Source organism: Temnothorax nylanderi, unplaced genomic scaffold (genome assembly GCF_030848795.1).
Source record: "Temnothorax nylanderi isolate EJ_2023f unplaced genomic scaffold, tnyl_v1.0 TNYL_tig0474_pilon, whole genome shotgun sequence".
In the NCBI taxonomy this organism is placed as follows: Eukaryota; Metazoa; Arthropoda; class Insecta; order Hymenoptera; family Formicidae; genus Temnothorax; species Temnothorax nylanderi.
The window spans coordinates 56,528-78,487 of NW_027249536.1; the positions used below are offsets into that span (position 1 = coordinate 56,528).

Genomic DNA, 21,960 nt, shown 5'->3' on the forward strand with positions numbered 1-21,960 from the left:
CGTCACGTATCTATATAAAGCTGATACATGTATTATATATGTATGTGTGTGTTCAGATATTGCGCTTGAATTCCTTCGCGTTTTGCAAACGCCCGATCGTTTCATTCAGATGGCGCGACACGTGAGTCGCCACTTTCAAAGCGCCCCCACCTCCTTCCTCGCTCTTGTTCAGTGTCATGGCCGCTCTTGCTGCGTTTCTTCGGACGAGACGAGTACGTTTTCCTTCTTTCGTAATTGATTGAGCTAAGCGGCACGTATTCTGGAGACCAACCGAGCGAGATTCGACTTCCCAAGGAGAGCTCACCGCCAGGAAAAGGAGAGCTTGAGGGAGGATTGAGGCGAGGAGTCCGGTCCAGCGAGCAGGGCCCTTCCGATATTCTCATTTGGGACGCCATATTGGAAGATCGACATTGATCGTAGTAGTACAAGGGGCTCCGCAAGGTTAATTCTCGTCTTAAGATCTTGGAATTGCTCTCATTCTTGTGGCTCTGGTTTATATTCTAGCCCTAGAATTGATCTCGTAGACAAAAGCAGAGGCCCCCCTCTCTTTTCTTTTCTTTTCTTTTCTTACTTTGATTTCAATCAGTAATCCAGACTCCTTAATTCCGCCCTGTAAGATCTGGTTAATTCTCGTCTTGAGATCTTGGAATTGCTCTCATTCTTGTGGGTCTGGTTTATATTCTAGCCCTAATGTAATTTTAATATATGCATTACAATTTTACACTGTCAAATAATAAATAATATCGTTTGATAATAATAACAACAGTATAGATAATAGTAACAATTTTATTACTTGACTTATTTTATTCTATTTTTGACAACTCGTATATACATTAATTGTGGCTAAGGTCTATACTATGTCATAGTGTAGATCTTAGCTACATTTCTGGCAAGTCAGTCCAAAGTATGCGGCTTTGTTCTCTATCCTTTTTATCTGTAGCAATTTTATTTCTTTTTATTTTTTAATTATTTTTTATGTATTATCTCTTATGTATCAGGTTTCTGAAGAAGACTAAGTATATAAAGTCGAAACGTAAAACGTTAATTGTATTTAAAATTTGTTTAATTAAACGAGATTTTGTTTTTAAATTTAAATTGATGACCTTTTTATAACTCGAGAAAATCAGCCAGCCTTCCATCCTATAAGTTTATTTTGTACTGTTAGTTTAATTAATTTAGTTATATTTTTTTCCATTAACATTCCATTTGTTATAGTGATTGTGCAGTAGAAAATCTGAAAAAATAAATGTTTTTAAAAAGTAAAGATAGTATATATTTTGAAATCTATGTATTTTATGTAAACATAACATTTAAATTTATTTGCAGTTTATTTTAGAACATGCCAAAAAACACCGTTTCATAAGCTTTCTAAGAAAGTTAAAAGGCAGAAAGTGAATGTTGAAGTTGTAGAAGAACTCAATTCAACAGATTCTTTAATTGAATTCGATCAGTCGCATATTCAGCAAGCACATGCTTCCGTTAAAAGCCAAAGTTCCGTAATACCAGATTTTCTTCATAATCAAAAAGAATCTGAACTTTCTCATTATTCTTAACTTTTTCATCATTCTGAACTTCCTCACCATTCTGAATTTTCTAATAATTCTGATCATTTTGAGTACTCTGAACACTTTGATTTCGAAAATAACGATAATTATAGAGATATATTTAACATTAACAGACACACCGGCAACAATAACGAGGCTCATTCAGATGACAACGATGATAATTCTGAAAACTGCGAGAATAGTGATGAGAATAAAAAATATTCGAAATGTTTCGTGAAAACAAGAGTTATAAAGAAGAGTTATAAGAGTATAAAGAGTTATACTCTTATAGTCTTAAAGAAGAGTTATAAGAGTATAAAGAATATGTAATATTATGTAATAAAATGTTTCATTCTACTTGCCGTTTGAATCTGATTAAGGCAAAATTGTAATATTAGTTTGAAATAGAAACAATTTAAAACAATTTAAAATACAAGGGAAATGCTTTAGTTTTATAACTATTATATTCTTGCAATATTAAAAATTTTACATATATTCTTTCTTTGATTAAAATATTTCTCAAAATAATCTTGGAACTGTTGATGAAATATCGTGTATTTTTTTATCTGTAAAAGTTTAAAGTTTTGTTTGAATAGTTTAAAAGTTTTGTTTGAACGGTTTAAAAGTTTTGTTTGAACAGTTTTTTTCTGCTGTATATTAATTTCTATTACATCAAACACTACAAAATTCACTTCGGTTGCTTGCACCTAAATGATGTATATTATTCTTTTGTTATTTCTTTCTGACAACAGTACTGCATTATTCCATCGTAATCGACGAACTATGCACATTGTGAACATTTGTTTATTTCAATTTTGCATTCTTGCAAATAATAAATCGTGTTTCAAGTTTGAACTAGTTGTTTAAATATGCACGGTAGTTATTATTGTATGATTAAAGAAAGGAAAGTTAGTAGTATTAGGCTTATAAGAATATTGTTTTAGATGCATTTTCATAGAAATTATACTCGTGTTTTCAGTAAGATTCTATAAATCCTTCTTATACCGGCCAATGCATTATCTGCGCACGGAGTATGTGTTCCAGGCATTATATAAGATTCTCGAGTGTTTACAAATATTGTATGTGCTGTTGACAAAGTTAAATGTTTGCATATGTCAGTAAATTCACATTGTATAACATTTACTGTAATTAATATATAATTAATTATTTTATTGCCACCGTTAGATTTTATAAATGTCTTATAATGTTTTATAAATATAAAGATTTCTTTTAACATATGTATAAAATAATTTATTGTAAATCAATAAAAAATTATATGCTTTTTATAATTTAATGCTTTTAATTTTTCCTAAAAAAATATATTTTAGTATTTATTAATGGCTACGTAACAAGGCTTGCTGCAATTTGGCGTCAAGCTGTGTCATCAAGATTTGCTCTGTATTTGGTGCCAATTTGCTGTTAAGTATTGTTCTCAAATCTTGTTTGATATTTGATATCAATTTGGCGTCGGGTTTTGTCAACAAACTTTGATAGCAATTTGTCAACAATTTGCTGTTAGATTGCTGGCAAGCTTTGCTCGGTATTTGGTGTCAATTTGGCGTCAAGTTTTTTCGTCAAGGTTTGCTCGCAATTTGGCACAAATTTGCTGTCGAGCTTTTGTTGGCAAGCCTTGTTTACAATATGGCGCAAATTTGCCGTTGAACTTTTGCTGCCCTGTTCTGCTCGATATTTGGCGTCAATTTGGTGTCAAGTCATGTACACAAGCTTTGCTAGCAAAACACAAGCGTATTGCAGACACAGATCGCACCGGATTTGTCGACAAGTTTTGCGCGTATTTGGTGTCAAATTGGTTACAATTTGCTGACAAATTGTTTACTGGGTGGATTGAAAATAACATCTTTCTCCTGTAAATCTTTTTTTATATGACATTTTCTTTTTTTAAATAACTGTAACTAATCACAGTAAAAAGGTTGATATCGACCTTAATTATGTGTAATACAACTGCATTGATATTTCTTAGAATAAGAATGTAAATATTGTGACTTGTAAATTAACTATGGATTTTCGAAACGGGTTATTATTTACTTCTTTTATTCATAGCCTTCAACTTTCTAATTAATCTTATAAAACCGAGGCATACATAAGGTAAGAATCAGAATTAATACAAGTCGATCGCTCTCATACCGCGTCATCTTTAAATATTGTAAATTAAGAATAAATTATCAATTTATTAATTTGCGCATTCGTATAATAAAAGATTTCCAACGTTTTTTCTTAATACAACGTTATTTATTATTCCTTTCCTCATTTGGAACTTCAAATATTGCCTATCTGACACTCACGATTTTGAATTTACTAATTACTATTTCCGTCCTTGTCCCACCACATAGTACACTGACCGATGGCAGCGACTCTTGCGATCACAAAGCGAGTTATTTTCTTCGTCGCTAAGACGACCATCCCCCACTACTAGAGTTTCCAGACCTGTGTGTAAGACCGTGGCCGCTATATTGATGATGCATGACGCGCCGCTTAATATAAAATAAAAATGACTGCTAGACTGTTTTCCGTTTTTTTATAAGTCGACTTTTTAGAAGACGGCTTTCCGTCGACTTTTATAAGTCAACTATTTAGAAGTCGACTTTTAGTCGACTTTCCGTCATTTTTAGAAGTCGACTTCCCGTCGACTTTCCGTCAACTGTGCTCTAATGCTAAAGCCTTGTGTCCACGATGCTAGAACTGTGTCCGAGTTTCGGTTTAAGCCAATGAAACTGCTGCTTTTCTGTAAGAGCTGCATGTTGATTGGCTTAAACCGAAACTCGGACCGATTTCTAGTGTCGTGTACACAAGGCTTAAGAGCTGCAAGTTTATTGGCTTAAACCGAAACTTGGACACAGTTCTTGCATCGTGGACACCGGGCTTAAGACTCCATAGACGCGGCAACGCCGTGCGGCAGAGTGCGTTGACCATTCAACAAATTTTGATTTTGCCGCAGATTAACGCAGGCGACTTGCGGCAGCCTTCTGATTGGTCAACGCACTCTGCCGCACGGCGTTGCCGCGTCTATGAATCAGCGACATTAGAGTGGCCACACACACTTTCCGTAAAACGTAAGGGAGTATTCATACCGTGACAGAATAGCAGAAAGCAGCAGCCAATCAAGACTTGCGCTGGTAGTAAGCATACTACAGTATGCATGCACAGTTGGCTGCTGCTTTTCTGCTTTCTGCTATTCTGCCAAGATGTGAATTCTCTCTAACGTTGCTCGATTCGGCCGTCCATAACCGTAGTCGTAAGAATCGAGCAACGTAATTAGTCGAAACCTTACTGTTACGTCTTACGGAAAGTGTGTGTGGCCAGCACAAAATTGCACAATAAAAAACATAAGGCAACATATACTACGTTTACGCGAGCGTTACTTTTGTAGTAACTTACGATAATTCCTTCGCGTAAACGGGATTTTGTAGTAACTTGCGATAATTTACTCCGCGTAAACGAGTGATATATCGTAAGTTACTACAGAAGTAACGCTCGCGTAAACGTAGTACTAGGCCGGTATTCATATAGTCGGTTCTTATTTCAAGACCGTCTTAAACCCGTATCTAGAGTCCTATATTAGTAGAGAGACGCAAACTTTACCCCCACTTTGGTGCCGTCGCCATCTTGTGCTCGTATACCCGTACGATATTAATCTACTACGACGACTAGTACTACGTTTACGCGAGCGTTACTTCTGTAGTAACTTACGATAATTCCTTCGCGTAAACGGGATTTTGTAGTAACTTACGATAATTTACTCCTCGTAAACGAGTGAATTCTTCGTAAACGTAGTATTAGTGTTTTGGGCTCGTTCTGTCTATAAACGTAATTGTAAACGGACTAATTGTATATTTATAATTAATAATGTAATATACAGTGCCTCGCATTAATATTCGGACATCATAATACTTGAAAAAAATTAATCCGTATATTTATTAAGAAATTTTTTGTTTTTTTAAGTGTTTTTAGTGTTTTTTTAAGTTAAGTTAAGTTAAGTTAAGTGTTTAAGTTTTTAAGTGAGTTGAAGCACAAAAAGATACCCTACAAAATATTGAAGTTACAGTAATTTAATTCATATGTAAATGTAATTTATACAAAAATATATTTTTTGTTAAATGCCCGAAAATAGATCAAACAAACGAATTATAATGAGAATCCAACACGGATGAAAAGATTAGGCTGCACATATGTGTGCAGGGCACAAATAAGCAACCCACAATGTCAGTAAAGTTCTCTGCAGTTATTTAACGACACAGAAAAGATATTTCTACTTATCGTGATCACAAGAAATAATAATATGCATTTATAAACTTTAGTCAACACTGTCAACAGTTGTATAATGCGGGCCTAACATGACCGGCTGTAACCAACCAATATAGAAGTCTGTGATTCCACTTTGCCGCCGCCGCCATCTTATGATCGTACGCCCTGCTGTCTATTGGTCTATAACCGACCAATCAGAAGGAGAAACAAGTTTGCATCTCTCTACTAATATAGGACTCTACCCGTATCAAGGTCGGTAAATGGCGCGCGTTACATAAGGTCTTCCGCTGCACTTCGAGCTATTTGGATCCAAAATGGCGACCACAACGCTCAGCGTACACAATCAGCGCGAATGGCGAACTACGCACACAGTAACAACTATTGTACGACGTGCACTAATACACAGTCACTGGATCCAAAATGGCGGCCATCGGAAGACCTTATGTAGCTTCGCTACCGACGCGCCATTCACCGACCTTGACCCGTATCAGACTACGGATTGGGATTGAGATTGGTCGTATCGTAGCATAAATCAAAAGGTGTTTGTCATTGCGCTTCGAGTTGAATGATATAAGAGAGATTCCGTGACGTTTTTTTGTACTTTGTTTTATATTCTTTCTTTTTCTTTATTATTGTATTATTTTTTTATTTTACTAGCCGATGAAGTACTTGTTAACTCACATTACTATATTGATTTGTGGTATGATTATCGTAAATGGAAATCGATTTCTTCTCACACCTTTTAATTTGTATTAATTATTTAGACAGAAAGTGGTATTACTTAATACTTTTTATTTCTTGATAGAATTGTGCTGTGGTAATATTACATTAATAAGAAATTGATGACCAATTACAGTTGATTATTCTCCTCAAATTCGACTGTAATTGGTCAATTTCTTACGATTTATGCTACGATACGACCAATGTAGAACCGGTCTTAAGTAATTTCTTAAGATGCTAATACGGCTCTGTGATTGGTTTATGACATTTTAAGATTGTACAGTCGCGCTCATTAAGGGCTGCGTTCGGATTCCCACCCGAGTGCTAAAAATCCTATAATATACGTCACGTGCACTATAGATTTTCAGCACCCAGGTGGGGAATCGGAACGCACCCAAGGGGATGCTGGAGTGACGGCCGAACTTCCTCGATGTCGATAATGGGCGCGTTCAGCAGAACAAACCGCTCAGTAGCAATCAAACGTGATTGGCTCTTACTTTTAGACCCAACAAATCAACGTAGCGTGTTGATAAGACGACACTCAACAGTTGTGTCTGCTGAACGCGGCCAATGTCAACATTTCTAATTTTGTTTTCTCTATATCTGTCTTTGTCTAACGAAATGACATCTGTCCTTGTTCGATTGCTGCGCCATCTCTCGCTACACGCAATACTACTCCGCACGGATACATACATATGAGATTTTCAGACAAATTTTTTCTTACTCTTATACTAAAGCTTCTAGGCTCATTTCTGAAAGCACAACATTGTTTTTTTTTGTAACCCCGAGTGCGCTGTATGCTTATTTTATACGTACAAAGTCTAAATTTTTATGTGCAGCAAATGTTGTCACGAGTCGACCGCAGAAATCGATAACAAAACTATAATTTTTCTATTTTTTTTCGTTTTTGATGAAAAATCGACTGCAGCGCACTCCGTTTTTGTGCGTACTTTAATTCTGTAAAAAAGTTTTTTCAATTCCGTAAAGTCAATTCAAAGTTTAGTGTGTTCAAAAAAATGTCGGTAATTACTGCCACTACAGCATCCCTTTAATGCCTGGGCACCGAAAATTGGATGCGTTTCGGAAACTCACTCTTCGTCTCTTTCTAAAACAGGAAACACAGACTTTTGCATAACGCATAATGCATATATGCATAAGAAAATTGATTGGTCTATTTCCTTATGCACATGTATATGGACCAATCAATTTTCTTATGCTTACGCATTATGCGTGTGCAGAAGTGTGTGCTCCCCGCTTAAGGCCTTCACACATAAAATCGCGTAAGGACGTAAAACGTAAGCGTAAGAAAATCGACCAATCCCAATCAATAGCGTTTTTCTTGGCTGCACTACCGCCCACTAGTGCAACACTAGTGCAATATTGTTGCACTAGTGTTGCACTAGTGTTGCACTAGTGGGCGATAGTGCAGCCAAGAAAAAACGCTACAAGTATTGTGCTGTCCGTAACCCCAGTAGGGGAAAATACTTGATTGGGATTGATCGATTTTCTTACGCTTATGTTTTACGTCCTTACGGCATTTTATGTGTGAAGGCCTTTAACTGTCCCCCTTAGAAAGAGACGAAGAGTGAGTTTCCGAAACGCATCCAATTTTCGGTGTCCAGGAGGTCGATTGTGTATCTTGAAATAAGGAAAAAATTACAAAAGTGAACAGATTTTACTAGATTTTGATAAATAAAATCGTAGATACGCTCTCACTTTTGTAATTTTCACCTTGTTTCAAGATACACAATCGACCAGCTATGTGAAGTTAGCCCTACCACATTGACTTTATAAACTTTTTTTTGTCCAAAATAATTGTTGATATTTTGTTGGAATTTGTTGGACTAATTAGAGAATTTGTTCGTTACCCAGTTTTTGGAAAATTAAAAAAACTGGGTAACCAACAAATTCTCTAATTAGTCCAACCCTAATGTCGCTGATCCATAGACGCGGCAACGCCGTGCGGCAGAGTGCGTTGACCAATCAGAAGGCTGCCGCAAGTCGCCTGCGTTAAGGTGCGATTTCACGATGACGCTCGACGATGGATTCGAGCGTCAAATCTGGTCACGTGATAGATTCAGAGGGACGCGAAATATAACCTAACCACTGGATTGGCTGAAATGAGCGTCGAGTGTCAAAGCTAAACCAGAGAGAAGAATGAGAGACGACACGGCCCGGTTTTAGGTGATCCGCGAACGCGATACGCCCTCTGGGAACGATGTAAAACGTGCACATGAACTACGTAGCCAATGTCCACGTGGGCCACGGGGTAACACATACGTGCACGATTTAGGTTGCGTTCCGTGCTAATGTCGGTAACGCAAAGTTATTGATTTTTCGTTATGTGAGCGAGCGAGAAGGTATAAGAGCGAGCGAGACAGTAATTGGAGTGAGCGAGATGAGAATAACACATGCAGAAGGCTCGGGGGTGGGGATCTGATCCTGATCGAGGATCGAGCATCGAGTCTTTTCCTTGCGCGCCGTTGTTCTTATGGGAGCAAATACTTTATCGAATGAAAATTCTTGTTTTGTTCCTCGTAGCTTTCCACTGCAGCTCATTTGCATCTGATCCATCCGATTTACCTACTTCAATACAATCGTCGAATCGTCAATAAGGGTGGCAGTGTGGTCTTGTGGTAAAGCGCCAGACTCGTAATCCCGAGGAACCGGGTTCGAGTCCACCTGATCACAGGAATTTTTATATTCCAAACTGCACCCCCCGCACGAGTGGGGCTCGTGCGGAGAAACTGGGCTATTTTTCGGAGGAGACATTAAATTTGAAATTGGTCGTCAAGCTTGTGGGGAGCTTGGGAGTTTTGGGTCAATAATACTGCTACTGAACTGTCGTTCAATATCCATCCGATTTATCTATTTCGATGGTACGATCGTCAATATAGTTTATATTGCACAATCTGTAACAAACAATATTTTTATTTAGATACACAAATCAAAATATCAAAATAATCTCTTTTCGAGGAGTCGGACACCGAGGCTGCCAGCGGCAGCGCCGGGTTCCAGCAGTCCAGTCGAGTGAATGGACATACAAATGCCCGGGAATTTGAGGTTTCAAATAACTCGTTATCTAACGAGCTTCAGTTAAGTTAAAAACAGATATAGAATCGGAAAGGCAAAGGAACAAAGATTGAGAGTTCAAATAACACTTTGACTTGAAGAAACAAGAAGAAGAGATCTCCTCTCACTTTAACCCTTTGGACCAACGGTTTAACGTCTCTTCCGAAAGACGGAGCCCAGTTTGCCCCGCACAAGAGACCTATCTTGCACGGAGGGCGCAGTTTTGCGGAAAAAACTTTCCATGGCTCTAGTAGACTCGAACCTGGTTCCTCAGATTACGAGTCTGGCGCTCTACCACTAGACCACACTGCCGCCCAGCTACATAGGATTACTTTTTTAACTGTATTTTACAATTTCTGCAGAACACAAGTTGGTCTTCGTATCAAGAGACACGGCAGTGTCTCGCGCCAAGTATACGCGGAGCGAGACCGACCGTGACTCTTTTACGCGACGCGACGGGTTGCGAGTATACGAGATGTTGAGATCTCGATAACGAGTAAACGGATCAAGTTCTAAGTAGGCTTGATCGATAGCTTGGGGTCGAATTAGGGGGGGGTTTCTGTTATAATATTCCGCTACGTGCCCTACGAGCGGAGATATTGCGACGCAAAGTCCAAATGTTGAAAATTTTATTTTAAGATACTTTCTTCTACGTCGACCGCTCTCATCTCAATATAACATATATATAACAGAAAAATGTCACTTTCACTTTTTCGACACTGGCGGCTAACGGCGTTAGTATCGCAGCGCAGTGCAGTGCAGTGCAGACAGTGCGTTTAGCGCGCTGTCAGTCAGTTCATCAATTATATCGCAGCGCAGTGCAGTACAGTGCAGACAGTGCGTTTAGCGCGCTGTCAGTCAGTTCATCAGTTAACCTATCTCGTCGAGAGACACGGTAGTACGCGCGGAGCGAGACCGACCGTGACTCTTTACGCGACGCGACGATTAATTCAAGGTAATTGTTTTATTATGTAATTATCTCCTATTCTATATATTACTGTTACTTATTTTACTGTTTACTACGTTTACGCGAGAGTTTACATACAGGTTAACCTATACTATATTATTATATATTGACGGCAGGGAACTGATACTGAGATCAATCAATCAAGGAGTTGACGGCAGGGAGCAGGGAGCTGATACTGAGATCAAGGAGCCTGTTCACACGAGGCGCGATTGCGGCCGCACGTTAACGTTTGCACGAGCCGCACGCTGTCGCGAGGTAAGGTGCGACAACGCGCGCATACGCGCGTACGCGAAACGGTAGTAACACCGTAATCGTGCCGGCGATATACTGAATTTGAATTGCTTCGTGCTTATCTGGAGATTTCGTATCCCTACATCGTGTTACCACCGCTGCCGGAAAAGAAGGTTCTCTACGCTTGGCAGAAAGTGACGACTGACACGTTCGATCCCGACTTCGTTGATCGCAGAAGAGCTGGACTCGAGGTACGTTTCCGATTTGCAATTATAACAGTATCGTGCGATGAATGTTGTACTAACCTCAAAGTCGGAGCATCCTTGCTCACCGCTACGGGATCGACGTAAAGTTTTAGCGGATTTTAATCTTCCGAATTAGCGTCGGAACAATATTAGTCTTCCATTATCTATTGCCTCACAACTTTTCGATTTTAATATTCTGTAGCTGTATAGTTATTTGTACACAATCGTGATATTAATATACATCAGATTGTTCATGTTTTTGTGCTGTTACAGTTCTATGATTTAGAGGAACTGTTTCGTAACGGTGGCCCCGTGCCAGATACAAATTACATATTCCTGGGAGATTTTGTCGATCGGGGCTAGCTTAGAAACGTTTACTCGTCTGCTCACACTTAAAGCTAAATGGTCCGACAGGATCCGACAGGATAACGTTACTACGCGGTAATCACGAAACTAGACAAATCACGCACGTTTATTTGGATTTTACGGTAAGTGCGCAACGATACTTTCTTTTCTGGGCTTTTTTTATTTGTGTATAATAAAGCTTTGATTTCATTGGTTTCTTCATTTTCTGTTCTAGATGAATGCCAAAACAAGTACGGCAATGCTAATGCGTGGAAGTACTGTTGTAGGGTATAACTCCACTTTTGATTACGCTCGAATAAAATTCTGTTTTAGTTAATTGATGAACAGGTTCTTTGTGTACACGGTGGATTGTCTCCAGCTATTAGAACACTAGATCAAATTAGAACGATTGAAAGAAATCAAGAGATTCCACACAAAGGTATTAATTGTATAAAGTGATATGTCATTGCAAAAGTTACATAATAATTAAAAGTTACATGACTGGATATTTACTGTTATTGTACAATAATAATAAAATATCGTTGCTTAATTGCCATATTACAGGTGCTTTCTGTGATTTGGTCTGGTCCGATCCAGAAGATGTAGAAACATGGACAGTAAGTCCGCGTGGTGCAGGCTGGCTGTTTGGCAGCAAAGTGACTTACATGTTCATGGAAGTGAATGATCTTAAACTCATCTGTAGGGCGCACCAATTAGTTCAGGTAGGTATGTCTTTGCTCAAATATTTCTGTCGCAGATTTTTTTAAATATCTCGGAAGTATGTATTGATGACGCATATTTTTATCATGCAGGTTATAGGTACATGTTTAATGACAAACTCGTCACAGTGTGGTCGGTCCCAAATTATTGTTATTGATGTGGTAACATAGCTAGTATCATGCAGTTCACGACAGTGGATCAGAGATCACCAGTGCTGTTCCAGGCAGTGCCTGATTCCGAGAGAGTAATCCCACCTCTAATGCCCACTCCGTACTTTTTGTGATCTATCTTAAGTGGCTCATCTGTACGAATGCGGAAGAGAAATGTCTGTGTCTAGACTCTACGGAATCACATGATTTGATTGGCCGGATCCAGGCTGGTACCATGACGGACCCACACATTCATGAGAATATATCATTGATTATATACATATTACTTTAGAAAATTTTGATTCCCTTAAAAGAAATTATTTGATGCGTTCTACGATCAAAGTACGATACTTAGAGAGGACTGAATTGTCGTGTGATTGATCTTATTCAGGGAATGTTCTTTAGATTTTTTAAGAACTTTATCAGGTTTTACATGTTGTAAAGTTAATTACATGTTGTAAAGCTAACTTTTATATATCTACATAGTATCTGCCATTGCATCAGCCTGATTTTTGTAGCTCGAGAAAAAAAAAGAAAACGATATTTTGCATCAGAGCAAATGTGAACATCCTGTGGTATAGACGCTTTTGCTGTCTACTATGTACATTCTGTAGAGCATTCATATCTCAGAGCAGCATTCTGGACTTTAATGTTCAAAAGACTAAGAGCTTTTAAATAATTTATGAGCGCGAATAACGCAAATAGTCCAGTGCTGTGTGTGAATATAAAAAGAAAAGAAAAGAAAAGAAATATCACGTTTAAACATTCCGGCAAAAAGTACACTCTCTGAGTACAGTAAATGCTTCTCTGACATTACAATCGTTGTGCGTAGAATTCAGATTTATTAAAGCGTGAGCATATATAGTACTGTTAAGGTCTTCCTGAACATATAAATGATCTGTTGCTGGTTTAGGTACTGTGTGTGCTGCGTACCGTTCTTTTTTCTTCTAAATGCGCAATCGGTGTTCTTAGCAAGAATCGTAAATTCGGCTCTTTTTCGCCGAAGTACAAATAGCGTGTAGCAGTAGCCAAAGTTTTCCTGCTTAGGTAAGGAAATCCGATAGCGGGATCGTTATAGCATCTGTAGAGAGTTGTCTTATTATTTTTATGCACATGGCATTTTTTTACGCTTAATTTTAAGAAATTCCGAGCTCAAATATTGTCTTTAAACTACCTTGACACACATTAATGTTCTTTTCAAGAAAGATATCCACCGTTCGTTCGTCACACACACTTCTCTCTTCTATATATATATATATATATATATATACATATATATATATATACATATACATATACATATACATATACATATATATATATATACATATATGCCAAATCGCTGACGTATTGAATAATCGTAATTAGCTAATTGTCATAAGTTCATTAATGTAGGGAGCAACTTGAAAAGAAAAAAAACCGAGACCCTTAGCAATGTGCCTCTAAATTAATAAGCGTTTGTGTAATATAATGATACGATATTGATATGACATAATTAATGGAAATGCACCGGCCATTGCGTATCATAAGCCTGAATTCTGACCATCGATTTTTGCTAGCTCACGATAATTCCTAAGCGATCACAGACCCGACAAATATGGCATTGACATTGTGGCACAGGCTGTCAAGTTGAGACTACTCTATTTTGAATTTTGTGATATAGACCGAAGGAGGCGTGTGCAATGGTCATGTCGATGTTTATAACGACTCTCCTTGTCGCACCATTCGAAGAGGTGTTTTGCGAAGACCCGTTATTCCAAGAAATGTAATAAACTTTTGAACAGTGCCTTCAGAACTATAACACGACGGTCTACTAGAAGTATAAATGCTTTCTTATTCTATTTCATAAGCCTTCCGCTATTGTTTTGGAACGAGCCTTTGCTTTTTCGCGAAACTTTTCTACGATATTTACGTTTTACGATTTTACTACCTTTTAGGTCTACTCTTACAATTTTACATCACGCGCGCGCGGTATATTCTCTATTTGTACTACATATTATAACGTACAATTACAATTGCGCGATACTTTACGCGAGTAATGTATTACATAAGGTAGAGAGGAGCGCATCTAGAACGAATTGGGACACGGAGCTTGCGTTACAAACTCGACTCGCTACATTTGCAGCCTCCGAGTCGTGAAACGGTTTTGCAACGACGGGAACGCCCTACGTGCGGTACGGACCCTGGTGGAAATCTTCTCATGGGTAGGCAAAAAGGGTAGGCAAAATTATAATTCTTTATATTTTAATTAGTAACTTCACTATCAATTTATTTTGTAATTACGCATTATAAAGATATTAATTACAAAACAGACACATTAAAATAAACTACAGCGATAAACAATATTACACATTGATCTTTCATTACCCTGGTGGAAATCTTCTCATAAGTAGGCAAAAAAGGGAAGATACTCATGGGGAGAATTGGGACTTTTTTGCCTACCCATGAGAAGATTTCCACCAGGGGATATCATTAGAAATCCTTAAAAAAAAAGAAAAGAAGTATTAGCCTCTGTATCTATTGGGGTGTTCGCGGCGTTTCGTTTACCGGAATGCCTCTGTCTGTGATCGCTTTAATCTTATCGAAGTGTCCAAGCGCTTGCGGCGACTCGATATTAATAATCGGTAAGCTCGCGAGAGAGAGAACAAATAAAGACAATTTGCAAGATAAAAATAAAATAACGAAGACTAATTTAGCTTAATGTGCTCCGTGCGGGAGCTTGAACACTGCGCATAATCCTTAAAGATCTCACAGGTAGACACCATTTTAAAACGATCATCATGTACCTTGAAAGTATAGACTTTGTTATGTTAATGTAATGAAGAACGTCTGTAATAAAAATGCGCAAAAAATCGCACTTGATCGCATTGTCAATAATAGAGAAGAACACGATCGCATAGTGCAGACCAAACGCTTTGGACCAAACGCTATGGTACATGAGCATATTTACAGTTCGAAGACCAAGAGGCAGAGCCGCGGGGATACGACGACAAGAAGAAAGATGTCGTCAGCTAACTACCATTGGGGTAGACGAGGCAGAAGACCGAGACAGTAACATAATTATTTTTAAGCCGTATTTTTAAGCAGTAATATAACCCGTCAGTATTATATATTCGTACCTCTGACCATACACATATGAACACACACATACAAAGTGAATATGTGAATATGCTACGTTTCTTATACATACATGAAAACATAATTGCTAAATAAACATTTAATAAAACTATTATATTGTTATTTACTTCATACTTACCAAATCAAGTTTTATTTAATATGTATAATCTATTGTAACTGTAAATAAATTTATTATTTACTGTATAATTAAATGCTGGTACATTCAAGAAATTTGTAATTCTGACCTGGATTTATATCCTGTCTAAACTACACATGTATGTTTAAATTGATGTTTTACCTAGTTATTGCACCAATAATGTTTAAATAAATCGTAGCTTTAGTTTTTAACGCAGGAAAAGAAAATTTAACGTTTAAGCGCTAACCAATGTTGATGCATTTTTCTGAAGAAATACTTACATATTGATTTTGTTGCATATTCGAAATCTAAAATCCGAGCATGCTAGAAGCACTTTCATTATCTTCAATGTGTCAGGTATTTTAAAAGAACACTAAATTTATCTTTAAAAATAGGCAAAATTCAAGCAGCTGTAACTTTGTTAAAAACGAATAAAATTTAAATTTAAAAAAAGGATTTTAAAGCTTGAAATCTCTACTTTTGAAAGTTTTTATCGTGGATTGAATAAGAAATGAGCATTTTGACTTTGATTGCTCATAACTTCCTTAAAAATCATCGTATTGCAATTCAAAAAACAGATTCTTAAAGCTGAAACTTTGCTTTATTGAACGGTATAATTGCCAAATTTTTTAAAATAACAAATAGACATGATACAAATGGATGAAAATAATGTAAATTATTTTTAAATGCAGAGTACTTAAAAGTACAAAAAAACATAAAGAATAAATTTGTTTTATTTGTATCATGTCTACATGTTATTTAAAAAAATCTATTTTCTTAGAAATAATAGTCTGTAACACCTTTAGCTTTACAATCTGTACATACTGTTTGTAAGATATATTCTTTATAAGACTAGTTAGAAGAGGATGCGTAACACTACAAAATGCATGATATCAGTACAAAATTACCTTTTTCAAAAAAGGTAAAAAAAGGGCGCCAAGTACACGCGTGGTTGTTACCTCGGAAAAAAACCAAGTGGTAGTATCATTAATTTATCTCACAAAATTGTCTCACAAAAATTGTCTCACAAAATTGTCTGACAAAAATTGTCTCACAAAATTATTAAATTACAAAATTGTTACTTTATTCAATCCAAGTGATATCTATCTTAACAAAATTATTAAAAACAGAAGTCGTTTTTGTTCGACCCAACTGGCCTAATAATTATTGTAATATATTTAAACTCACAACGTTTCGAAAAATTATCTCACAAAATTGTCTCACAAAAATTGTCTCACAAAATTATTAAATTACAAAATTGTTACTTTATTCAATCCAAGTGATATCTATCTCGAAAAAACCTAAATAACAAGTAGTATCTATTTAAAAAAAAATATGTGAAATCTTTTAATACTGCGCCAATTACAAAGAGAGAATATATATATATATATATATATATATATATACCTTATGACAAAATTATTATTATATCACGAAATTGCGTTACCAAACTCAATCCAAGTGATATATATATTTCAAAAAAATATATAAAATCTTTAAATTACGCCAACTACAAAGAGAATGTATATATTGCTTTGAAAAATAATTGTAGTGCAACTACTCTTAAAAAATAAAACAAAATTGTGTTACCTAACTCAACCCAAGTGGTATGTATCTTTGTATTCCTGAGGATCTTTCTATCAACCCAAGTGGTAGTAGTTTTAATTCTCCTTGATAAAATTATAATATTACAAAGAATCATTTAATCATTTTAATCACAAAGAATTAAAGAGGTAACATTATAAAATAAAAATATTTAATTAAAATAAAATAAAAAAATTTTTCTTGTAAAAAACTTGGCGCTGCTTTTTTAAAGTCTATCCAGACAAATTTGCATCGCGCATAAACATAAGCGTAAGAAATTGATTGGTTCAGATATATGTGCAAAAGGAAATAGACCAATCTATCTCTTTATGCATATGCTTATGCACCTATGCAAGTTTGTCTGGTTTAACCTTAAAAAAGCAGCGCCAAGTTTTTTACAAGAAAAATTTTTTTATTTTATTTTAATTAAATATTTTTATTTTATAATGTTACCTCTTTAATTCTTTGTGATTAAAATGATTAAATGATTCTTTGTAATATTATAATTTTATCAAGGAGAATTAAAACTACTACCACTTGGGTTGATAGAAAGATCCTCAGGAATACAAAGATACATACCACTTGGGTTGAGTTAGGTAACACAATTTTGTTTTATTTTTTAAGAGTAGTTGCACTACAATTATTTTTCAAAGCAATATATACATTCTCTTTGTAGTTGGCGTAATTTAAAGATTTTATATATTTTTTTGAAATATATATATCACTTGGATTGAGTTTGGTAACGCAATTTCGTGATATAATAATAATTTTGTCATAAGGTATATATATATATATATATATATATATATATATTCTCTCTTTGTAATTGGCGCAGTATTAAAAGATTTCACATATTTTTTTTAAATAGATACTACTTGTTATTTAGGTTTTTTCGAGATAGATATCACTTGGATTGAATAAAGTAACAATTTTGTAATTTAATAATTTTGTGAGACAATTTTTGTGAGACAATTTTGTGAGATAATTTTTCGAAACGTTGTGAGTTTAAATATATTACAATAATTATTAGGCCAGTTGGGTCGAACAAAAACGACTTCTGTTTTTAATAATTTTGTTAAGATAGATATCACTTGGATTGAATAAAGTAACAATTTTGTAATTTAATAATTTTGTGAGACAATTTTTGTCAGACAATTTTGTGAGACAATTTTTGTGAGACAATTTTGTGAGATTTATTTTACATTGTATATCATAACACTGCTGCTCATTTTATAGATTCTTTTTTTCTTAATTGTATGTGTTTTTAAATAAATAATCGATTGCAAATACAGTTGAAAAGTAGTTGCAAAAGTGTATATAAAATAATATATAATAATATATAATAAATAACGTATATTAAAAAATTTTGTATAAAGTTTTTGAGAAGATTAAATTTGGAAATTAAAAAATTAATAATACATTTTCTTAATTATTTTCTTAATTTGATGAGTTTCTTTCAGCAATTACTATAAATAAAAATATATTTTATTCAAGGGAATAAAAGAGATTATTTTGATATTTTTATTTCTGTATCTAAATGAAAATATTGTTTGTTACAGATTGTGTGATATAAGCATCCGCGAAGATCACTCTTATATTGAAGTAGGTAAATCGGATGGAACGACAGTTCAGTAGCAGTATTATTGACCCAAAACTCCCAAGCTCCCCAAGCTTGACGACCATTTCAAATTTAATGTCTCCTCCGAAAGATAGCCCAGTTTCTCCGCACGAGCCCCACTCGTGCGGGGGGTGCAGTTTGGAATATAAAAATTCCTGTGATCAGGTGGACTCGAACTCGGTTCCTCGGGATTACGAGTCTGGCGCTTTACCACAAGACCACACTGCCACCCTTATTGACGATTCGACGATTGTATTGAAGTAGGTAAATCGGATGGATCAGATGCAAATGAGCTGCAGTGGAAAGCTACGAGGAACAAAACAAGAATTTTCATTCGATAAAGTATTTGCTCCCATAAGAACAACGTAAATCGAGCCGTGTAAACATAGTCTATGGAGTCTTAGCTTAAGGCCCGGTCTACAATGGGTGTCGTAACTGTCGTAAGTCGTTAGTCGTAAGAAATTGACCAATCACAATCGAATTTGAAGAGAATAATCAACTAATGATTGGTCAATTTCTTACGACTCACGACTTACGACAGTTACGACATCCATTGTAGACCGGGCCTAAAGCCTCATCTACAATAGACGCACAGGCCGCGTCGCAAGTCGCAGTCGCAAGAATTGACCAATCACAGTCTATTGTTCTCCTTGCGGTCGAAGAATAGTGAACTGTGATTGGTCAATTCTTGCGATTGCGACGTGCGACGCGGCCTGTGCGTCTATTGTAGATAAGGCTTAAAGCTGCAATTTCATGGGCGCTAGAAACCAGCGGCAGCGTCAAGAAAATGTAGTGGGGGAAAAAGTTCCGTTGAATTTTGCGGTACGCTAAAAAGCTGAGACGGTCTGAACTTTTTCCCCCACTACATTTTCTTGACGCTGCCGCTGGTTTCTAGCATCCATGAAATTGCAGCTTTAAGGATCTGACATTTGCGGTACAATAGGGTTGTTTCGAATCATCCTGTATAAGCAACAAATGTGATATTTTCATATTAAAAATGGATATTAGTTTTCTAAGCATTAAAGGGTTACATACGTTTGACAGGCCTAAAACTATATAGGTCAAAATTAACGATTTTTTATTATGGTAAAATTACATTTAAAAAAATGAAAATACATATCTTGTAAAGTAGTCTTTTGAGAATATATCTCCTAAAAATTTAAATAAAAAAAATAAAGGTAAAAAATTGAGGTGCTGGCAGCTATTTTCCCGAACGGTGTTTGTAAAAACGACCGTGTATGTACATACACACATACCAGAGATAACTCCGGCCCCTCTCATGTGAAACAAAAAACAAAAATTTTTCGTTAAACTGGATGAAGAAAACTAGTGCTTGTCAAAACTGATTTTGAAAATATGGCTGTTCTTTCGAAAACGTCCGTGCTCCGATTTAGTTGAAACTTTGTGAATAGGTTCCTTTTAGATAAAAAAGACATCATATACCAAAAGCATTTTTTCTCGATATCAACATAAAATCGATCTTCACATCAATTTCGATATTCAGGTGGTCACAGTTTCGAGCATTCATCGACATCGAAATCTTTGAAAAATCGATATATTTCGTATGATAACTAGAGCGCTTTTATAACGTTTTTTGATGTCATAATAGAGTCTGCAAACGGAGGGATTCCAACCTCTTTGTTTGAAGAATTATTTGATATTTATGAAAAATATAGCAATCGAATCAATGTCGAAACAATGTCGAATCGATGTCAATTTGAACTCTAATGAGGAAATTCACCCGACTTCACTTACCTTAATGGGATTCGAACTCGGGACCTCTGGATCGTGAGCCAACCGTCTTACGTGGTAGACTACTTTTTAATTTGATGTAAGTGTTATATATAGTCTACATGTGCCATAACCAGCACAAATATATAATTTTCAATATATAATATATAATTATTAAAATAATAATTACACATATTATCACAGTCCTACTATTACAATCCTATTGAGTTCGACCGAAACTGAAAACCGAAACTTGGCCTAGAGCCCGACCGAAATTACAGGTTGTGATAATAGAATTGTGTGATAATGTGTGTAATAATTATTTTAGTAATTAAATATTATAATATTTATAAAGAAAAAGTGTATAGTATATACATATATGTGAGCGTGTGTACATATGGCTTTTCTAGGATTTCCATGAAAGTTTCGGTTTCGATTTCGGTTGGACTCTAGTTATAAAATATTAAATAATTTTAAAAAGCACACAAAGGCGCAATATTTTCTTTCGCGATATTATAGGCAAATAAACGTATTAAATAACAAAAAAATTCATAGCCGGGAGATGCCGGGAACAATAATAAATATTAAAAAATCTCCGATGTTCTAGTAAGAAGTTTACATCAAATTAAAACAATGTACTACTTGTTATAAAAATAAGAAGTAAAACTTAACTATTTATATAAATATATAATTAAAATACCTGGAGACATGATCGTTTTCATGCTGGAATAATCTGGGAAACTTTCAATTGTGAGATATATCATAATACGAAGTGACAACGTATCTTACATAAAGCTATAAACGGTTCGCTTAAAGGTTAAGCTTTGATAAATAATAAAAATGACAGCAACAATAAAAATGACAAATATGTATCAGAAACGTACATATGGATGTTTTCTATTAATTGTATGTACATAACATGTTTTGTTTATGGTTTCAATTTTCTTACTTATGGCCACGTTTTAAGCGAAATACCCCACTGTGCGGCGCCTTGTCGCATGACATCGATGATCGAACAGGGTAATGGTGATCCTCTGACTCTGACGCTTCTTTCTTTCTTATACTTGCTAGATTTTGGTGAGCATAAAGCTATCGCATAACAATATTAACAATACAGATATACGAATAAATTTTTTTGCCAGTCAGCGTCGAATATTATTTTATATTAAATATTATTAAATATTTTATATTTTATATTAATAACAAAGGTTCGGCCCCAGTGAAACGCATACTCCCTCGTCTTCGCCAACCGAAGGTTGGCAGCAGTCGGGAGAAAAATGACATATGACAAAATTTGGAATATCAGAAAATTCTTAATAAAAGAGAAAAAATGCAATAATTATATAATAATAAATTTAATTTTTTATAAGTTCTAAAGTCTGTCAGCAACTTTTCGGAAATATTACAAATGCAATGTTGTATGTAAAACATTCAAAAATATAACGCGTGCAATGCAAACGTAATAATAGTTTTATCATGTATCAGAAATGTTTCTAAACCATTGCATCTGCAATATTT

At 35.5% G+C, this 21,960-nt stretch overlaps 3 long non-coding RNA genes across 5 annotated transcripts; all 3 read left to right on the forward strand.

The window, feature by feature from the left end:
• Nucleotides 1-447: 447 nt before the first annotated feature.
• LOC139783161 (uncharacterized) lies at nt 448-1,906 on the forward strand. Its single transcript, XR_011721152.1, has 2 exons — nt 448-1,491; nt 1,679-1,906. It is a non-coding gene; the product is annotated as an uncharacterized lncRNA (long non-coding RNA).
• An 8,083-nt stretch (nt 1,907-9,989) lies between these two features.
• LOC139783155 (uncharacterized) lies at nt 9,990-12,542 on the forward strand. 3 transcript variants are annotated; one of them, XR_011721146.1, is made up of 7 exons: nt 9,992-10,554; nt 10,683-10,821; nt 10,926-11,048; nt 11,316-11,530; nt 11,623-11,826; nt 11,952-12,109; nt 12,200-12,542. It is a non-coding gene; the product is annotated as an uncharacterized lncRNA (long non-coding RNA). The 3 variants fall into 3 exon arrangements; XR_011721147.1 differs by having other exon boundaries at nt 9,990-10,554; nt 10,683-11,048; nt 11,952-12,113; XR_011721145.1 differs by having other exon boundaries at nt 10,683-11,048.
• Nucleotides 12,543-13,567: 1,025 nt separating this feature from the next.
• LOC139783156 (uncharacterized) lies at nt 13,568-15,485 on the forward strand. The gene is made up of 2 exons (XR_011721148.1): nt 13,568-14,473; nt 15,209-15,485. It is a non-coding gene; the product is annotated as an uncharacterized lncRNA (long non-coding RNA).
• Nucleotides 15,486-21,960: the final 6,475 nt, after the last annotated feature.